Source organism: Cervus elaphus, chromosome 33 (genome assembly GCF_910594005.1).
Source record: "Cervus elaphus chromosome 33, mCerEla1.1, whole genome shotgun sequence".
NCBI classification, from domain to species: domain Eukaryota; kingdom Metazoa; phylum Chordata; class Mammalia; order Artiodactyla; family Cervidae; genus Cervus; species Cervus elaphus.
The window spans coordinates 8279632-8286031 of NC_057847.1; the positions used below are offsets into that span (position 1 = coordinate 8279632).

At 57.6% G+C, this 6400-nt stretch overlaps 1 pseudogene; it reads left to right on the forward strand.

Annotated features, from left to right (window-relative positions):
- Positions 1-6281: 6281 nt before the first annotated feature.
- Positions 6282-6400, forward strand: LOC122688738 (annotated as a pseudogene).

Genomic DNA, 6400 nt, shown 5'->3' on the forward strand with positions numbered 1-6400 from the left:
TCCTGCCTCCCCTGTCCTTTAGCCCTGGCTCCCCCGGCGCGGTTGGCCGCCCCGAGCCCCACCTGCCCCTGGCCCCTCAGAGCCGTCGCCTGCCTTCCAGCCGGCCGGCCAGCCGGCCTGCCGGCGGCCCTCGAACACAGCAGCAGCCCAACTCTTGGGTCCCCGCAGCCCCAGCCCCTCCGCCGGTGGGTGGCCGGGGCCCCGACTCCCGCCGCAGGCCTGGGTTGCCTCCGGATTTGGCTTCCAGGAAACCAGATGACAGTCGGGTCTCCATCTGGGGCTCCCTTGGCATGCCTCAGGCAATCCCGGGGGCTGCCCCAGCCCGAGCCCCAGCCCAGTACTCCCAGGCGACCGTTCGCGCGCGTGCACACACACACACACACACACACACACACACACACACACACACACTCACACACACACACAGAGACAGAGACACACAAAGACACACACAGAAACACACAGACACACCCCGCCCCGGACAGGTGAAGAGCTGCAAAGCACAGGGAAGGGAGACTCAGAAAGAGGGGAGAGAGTCCTAGTCTGGCAGAGACAACCCTCACAACCCTCACGTTCGGTTTCAAAAGCCCCGTGGTCCAGTGAAGAACAGGGCGGATGTAGATAGAGTGGTGGCGGAGTCAGCCAATGCACAGACAGCGAGGGCGGAGCCCGCGCAGCGAGCCTCTGACGGCGGGCGGGCGGCGTGCGACGCAGTCGGGCCCCCTACGCGCTGCGCCCGGAGCGGCGGCGGTCGGTATCGGTGCTGGAGACGGCGGCGGCGACGGTTTCGTGGCGGCCGCGCGCTGCTCTCTGAGCGGCGGGTGGTGGTGCGGCCTAGCCCCTCACTCCTGACACTTCCCCTCCCCCAGCGCACCGCGGTAAGTCGGGGGCCGGGGTGGTGGAGGCCGGAGACCGGCGGGCTCCTCCTCCACTCTGGGAGGGCGGGTGGGCGGGTGCGCGGGGCGTCCCAGGCCCTCTCGGCGCCCCAGTCTCGCGCCCTATCGCGCACCTTCTGCCCTGAGGGAGCGGGCCCCGAGGCCTGGCCCCTGAGGCTCTGAGGAGGGATTGCTCTCTGTGGGGTCTGGGCCCGGGGCTCTGGCGTCAGAGCCTCCCTTGAGTGAGCGTTTCTCGAGCAGGTTGGACTCCTTCATTTGCCCGGCAGTGGTTAGGTGGGCAGGCCCTCTGCGGGAGCAGCGCCTTGAAATCCCGAGGGAGGGTTTCCTCAGCACTTCGCTGATCACCGTGCGGGATTGGGCTTTCTTTGTTTTGGCTTCTCCAAGGAGAGATTTGCAACCCCAGGGGAGGGTGAGTGGGTCGGGAGTTTGTGAGCTTATGAAAACTGCATCTGAGAAAACTAAGGTCATTGAATGGAGTGAAACCTTACTTTTTGTTCTCCCACGTGTCCCGCGTAAAGCTAGGCGAGAAACGGTGTGGTTTCTGGATTACTTACTCTAGGCATAAGGACCTTGGAAATTAAGTCAATGAAGTGTATGAACAATGTTTCTTGAGAATTTGGCACATTCTCTGTGTTTAGAATTGAACCGAAGTATTTTTCATTTGTGTCTTTTACCCATGAGATACTCATACCACCCCTCCCCAAGATTTAACAATCAAGAATGTCTTCAACCATTGTCAAATGTTACTTGGGAGGCAAAACTGCCTCTCAGTGAGACTGCTGCTGTACAGAGAATAGTCCCAATATTTCAATAAAAACATCTTACCTTTAAAAAAAAGAAGAAGAAGAAAGAGGGAGAGAGAGACAGCAAGAGGACCACACAGGTTCCCCACCCCCAGCCCCACCCCCACGCCTCCACACCCTCCCCCGTCCATCGTGGGTATGCACCCGGCCCCCGGTCGGCCTGACCACAGCCTCGCCCACCGACACCCTCACACACACACTCTCACACACTCACCCTCTGGTCTGGGGGCGGGGGCTGGGTCTTGCCTTAGGGAGCCAAGCTGAAGGGGACCTTTGAGACTTCGGCTGCGAGGAAGTCTTGGGGACCCCACGGGGGACTGCCAGCCCCGGGGCACCGCGTCCAGCCTGGGCCGCCCCAAGGGAACGCCCCCTCCCTTGGGGAAGCGGCTTCTTCCGCAGGGCCTCTCTCTGGGGTGGTCACGGTTGTGCCAGTGTGTCTGTCTCGGATCGGATGCCATCCTCTCTCCCGTGTCTGTCTCCCTCTGTCTGTCTCCACCTGTGTGTGTGTGTGTGTGTGTGTGTGTGTGTGTGTGTGTGTGTGTGTGTGTGTGTGTGTGTGTGTGTGTGTGTGTGTCTCCGCGCGCGTGTCTGTCTTCATCTCCCTCTGGCCGTCTGGGAGTCTGTCTCTGAACCTTCATCTCTTTCTGCCTCTGAGTCTCCTGACCCCCGGCCTCTCACAGGCGCTGTGGGTCTGGCTCTGGCTGAGGAGCTTGCGCCGGCCGGCTGTCTCCCTTGGCCTGGGTGCGTGCGAGTGTCTGTGTGTGTGTCCGTGTCCGTGCCCCTGCCTGTCGCTCGTCCGCTCTCTCAGGAAGGTCCTGTGCTTGGCGGGCGGCGTGGGGACAAGGGGGGGCCGCGGTCGGGCGAAGGGGCGGGGCTGCCGCGCTCCAGTCGCCGGCGGCGGCCGGCCCGCCCGCAAGCCAGACACCTCTGGGGCCACTTGGGCCTGAGCAGCGATCCGGAGGGGTGGGTGGGGGACCCGAGCGGGGGGCGGGCCTGGAGAGGCCCAGGGTGGGTGGGCGCCCAGACCTCCGCGCCCCTCACGCCAACCCGCAGCCCAGGCCTGCACGCCTAACCGGCCGCTCGTGGTCCCGGCAACCCTCCGGGCCCCCGGGCCGGGCCAGGCTTGCTTGCCAGGGTGGCGGTGTGCGGGGACGGGGCGGCGTCGGCCGGGCTGCCGGGCCTGGCCGGCCCGAGTTCGGTCGCTGGTCGTGCGGCTCAAGTGCAGCGCGCGCCCCGTGGAAAGGTGCGGCCCGGGCTGGCTCGACCGGCACGTCAGAGCGAGAGGGAGGCGCAGCGCAGGGCTTTGAAGGCGCCTGGCGCCAGCCGCCTCCCTCTGATGAGATCATACCACCCTGAACGGGCCAGATGTCTTCTGATCTGGGAAACTAAGCAGGGTTAGTTAGTACTTGGATGGGAGACCCCCTAGTAGTTAGGAGCTCCAGGCTTTTGCACAAAGTAGACGACAAGCCAACGTATAGGTGATGAAACGTTTATCGTGAAAAATCCAATGAAACCTGAATTCGAAGATGGTTTATGGCATAGAAGCAAGTGTTTTCCATTAGGTTCCCCCCGCCCCCCCGAATTAACTTGCATGATGGTTTCCCATTAGCATAATGCTTAGTTTTTATTCCTTCTTTCCTTGTCTGTATCCATCTTTTTGCATCATCATGTGGTGCCTTATTGGCATAATTTTCCGCCTTTTGTCTTTTTTGTAACTTTTCGAAAAAGGACTTCTTAGGCATTAACATACTGATATGTCCATAAGGGGGAAAGACTTCTTCCCTACAACTGCATTGAAAAAATTTGAACTTAAGAAAATCTGTTTTAATGTAGCAGAATTATTATTTTATCTTTCCAATCTAGCATTTGTGAAATCCTTAACTGCTGATAAGTGTTCAGGCTTCCCTGGTGGCTCAGCTGGTGAAGAATCCACCTGGCATGCAGGAGACCTGGGTTCGATCCCTGGGTTGCAGAGACCCCCTGGAGAAGGGAACGGCTACCCACTCTAGTATTCGGGCCTGGAGAATTCCATGGACTGTATAGTCCCTGCGTTCGCAGAGTCAGACATGACTGAGCGACTTTCACGGGTCACCAACAACGGTTCAGCCTGAAATAAGAACTTTCAAAAATCTTTGAACACAGACGCTCTAACTTATTTTCCCTCTGGGATCAATATCCTGCATTTACTTTCAGGTTACGTATACACAATAGGCACAGAACTCTCTTATTGTGTCTTTTATTTGCATATAAATTAACAGCCTAGCAAATTTAAAATAGAAACACTAAAGACAGTGTTGCGCAGAGCAATCTCTGTTAAATGCCCCATTATCTCACTGAAGTTCCTATACACATGCAGGGACTGAAGGAGGACAGGAAGATGGCAGAAGAGCAACCCGCGAGCCACTGCTGTGTCTGTGCGCATCAACTACAGACTGCAAGGTAAGGACCGTATTTTACATAAATAGAAACACAGTTACAATTCAGATTTCCTTTTTAAGTTGCCTCCATAATTGGTTTGCAATAGCAACAGATTCTCCCCTTTCTTCATAGCCATACGCCAACACGTATCATTTTTAAAAATCTATTAATGTCAGACAAAACCATCACAATGCTTCAGGAGTGACTTCAAGAAAACTCCAGTCAAGTCACAGTACTCAGGCAGGTGGGTTTAATAAACAAGTCCTAGGTAGATATCAGTCCACCTCAAAGTGGGCAGTAATGTTGGAACACATCTAGGATTTCCTTTTTAAACACATGCTCCAAGGAAAACAGTACTGAATTTACCAGAGGAACGGTAAAAAGAGGACATCACTGGAAGGGAGTTTACACAGCCAGTCTGGCCCTGCGGTCTGACGCTGGGGTGGCATCTGTCTGCTCGCTTGGCCCCTGTGTCCCTCGGGGAGGACACGGGCTCGAGAGTGCAGAACAGTATCATCACTAGGACTGCCCGGAGCTGCTGCGAACATCCAGAAAGTTGCACTTGAAGAGTTCTTTAGAGGGCTTCCCTGGGCATCCAGTGGCTGCTCCCAATGCAGGGGCCTGGGTTCCATCTCTGGCCAGTGAACTAGATCCCATACACTGCAAGTAAGAGTTTGCACGCCACAATTAAAGATCCCATGTGTGGCAACCAAGACCTAGTGCAGCTTACAACAAAGAAAAAGGCACCACACGTTCTTTAGAAAGTGCTATAAAAGGCTATGAACGATTGCTTCTTCGAAGCAAATAGTAAAAAATACGTGTATTAGTTGCTCAGTTGTGTCCGAGTCTTTGTGACTCCATGGACTATGTAGCCTTCCAAGTTCCCCTGTCCGTGGAATTCTCTAGGCGAGAATACTGGAAGAGGTCGCCATTCCCTTCTCCAGGCGATCGTCTCAACCCAGCCGTGGAACCCAGGGCTCCTGCATTGCAGACAGATTCTTCACCACCTGAGCCACCAGGGAAGCCCAGGAAATACGTAGACCGGACTCCTATGAATAAAGACAGGTGCCATTAGAGAGAAAATAACCTACTAGGTTCATTTAGTTCTATTATTGCGCTTCTCCTTGGGAGTTAAAAATAAGAGTACTTCTGGAGAACCTGACAAAGCTGTGATTTATCTTAATAAAAGACTTCTGATGGAGATCTTGAAACCTGTTTCCTGAAAGAAATGAGTTATAAATATATTTCTTAAGCCTGGTGGCAACGTTTCTAATGACAGAATTCATCTCCCATGCAGCTCAGTGAGTCCCTGTTTTGAAACAAGAGAATGAATGAAAGCGTTGAGTTCAGCAGCCATGAGGTTCCCTACCGTCACAGCTCACAGTAAGGCAAGAAGGATCAAAGTAACTGTTGTCTGTCTGTTTTAGCAGTTGGTTACCATCCAGTAGATCCTGTCTTCAATTCACGTAGAACTCTTTAAGGAAGAGTCTGAAGGCCCTCAGGAAGGTCCCGTGCTTGGCGGGCGGCGTGGGGACAAGGGGGGCCGCGGTGGGGCGAAGGGGCGGGGCTGAGGCGCTCGGGTGGACGGCGCCGGGGGCTCGCGGTGGGTTTGGGCCCCGGGCAGGTGCCGGGCAGGATGGGCGCTCAGGGCCCCGGCTGCGCTATGCCTACGCCGCGGGAGGCTCAGAGGACCGAGGGCCGCGGTCCGCGGCGGGCCCGAATCAGACACCTCCGGGGCCACGTGGCCCTGAGCCTGGATGGCCAGTGGGGCGGGGGGTGGGCGCGGGCGCCGACAGGGGGCGGGCCTGGAGAGGCCCAGGGCGGGAGGGCGCCGAGACCTCCGCGCCCCTCACCCCAACCCCAGGCCCAGGCATGCACGGCCAGCCGGCCACTCGGGGTCCAGGAAGCCCTCCGGGGCCCCGGGCCGGGCCAGGCGGGTTCTGGCCGGGCTTGGCGGTGTGCGGAGGCTGGGCGGCGTCGGGCGGCCGCCGGGCTGCCGGCCCTGGCCGACCGGAGTCCGGTCGCAGGTCGTGCGGCTCAAGTACAGCCCGCGGCCCTTGGAGAGGTGTGGCCGGCTGGCCTGACCGGCAGGCAAGTCAGACCGAAAGGGAGGCGCAAGGCAGGGTTCTTAAGGTTCTTAAGGCGCCTGGCTGCAGCCACCTCCGTCTAGGGCCATACCACCCTGAACGCGCCAGATCTTGTCTGATCTGGGAAGCGAAGCAGGGTCTGGCCTGGTTAGTACTTGGGTGGGAGACCGCCTGGGAATACCGGGTGCTGTAGGCT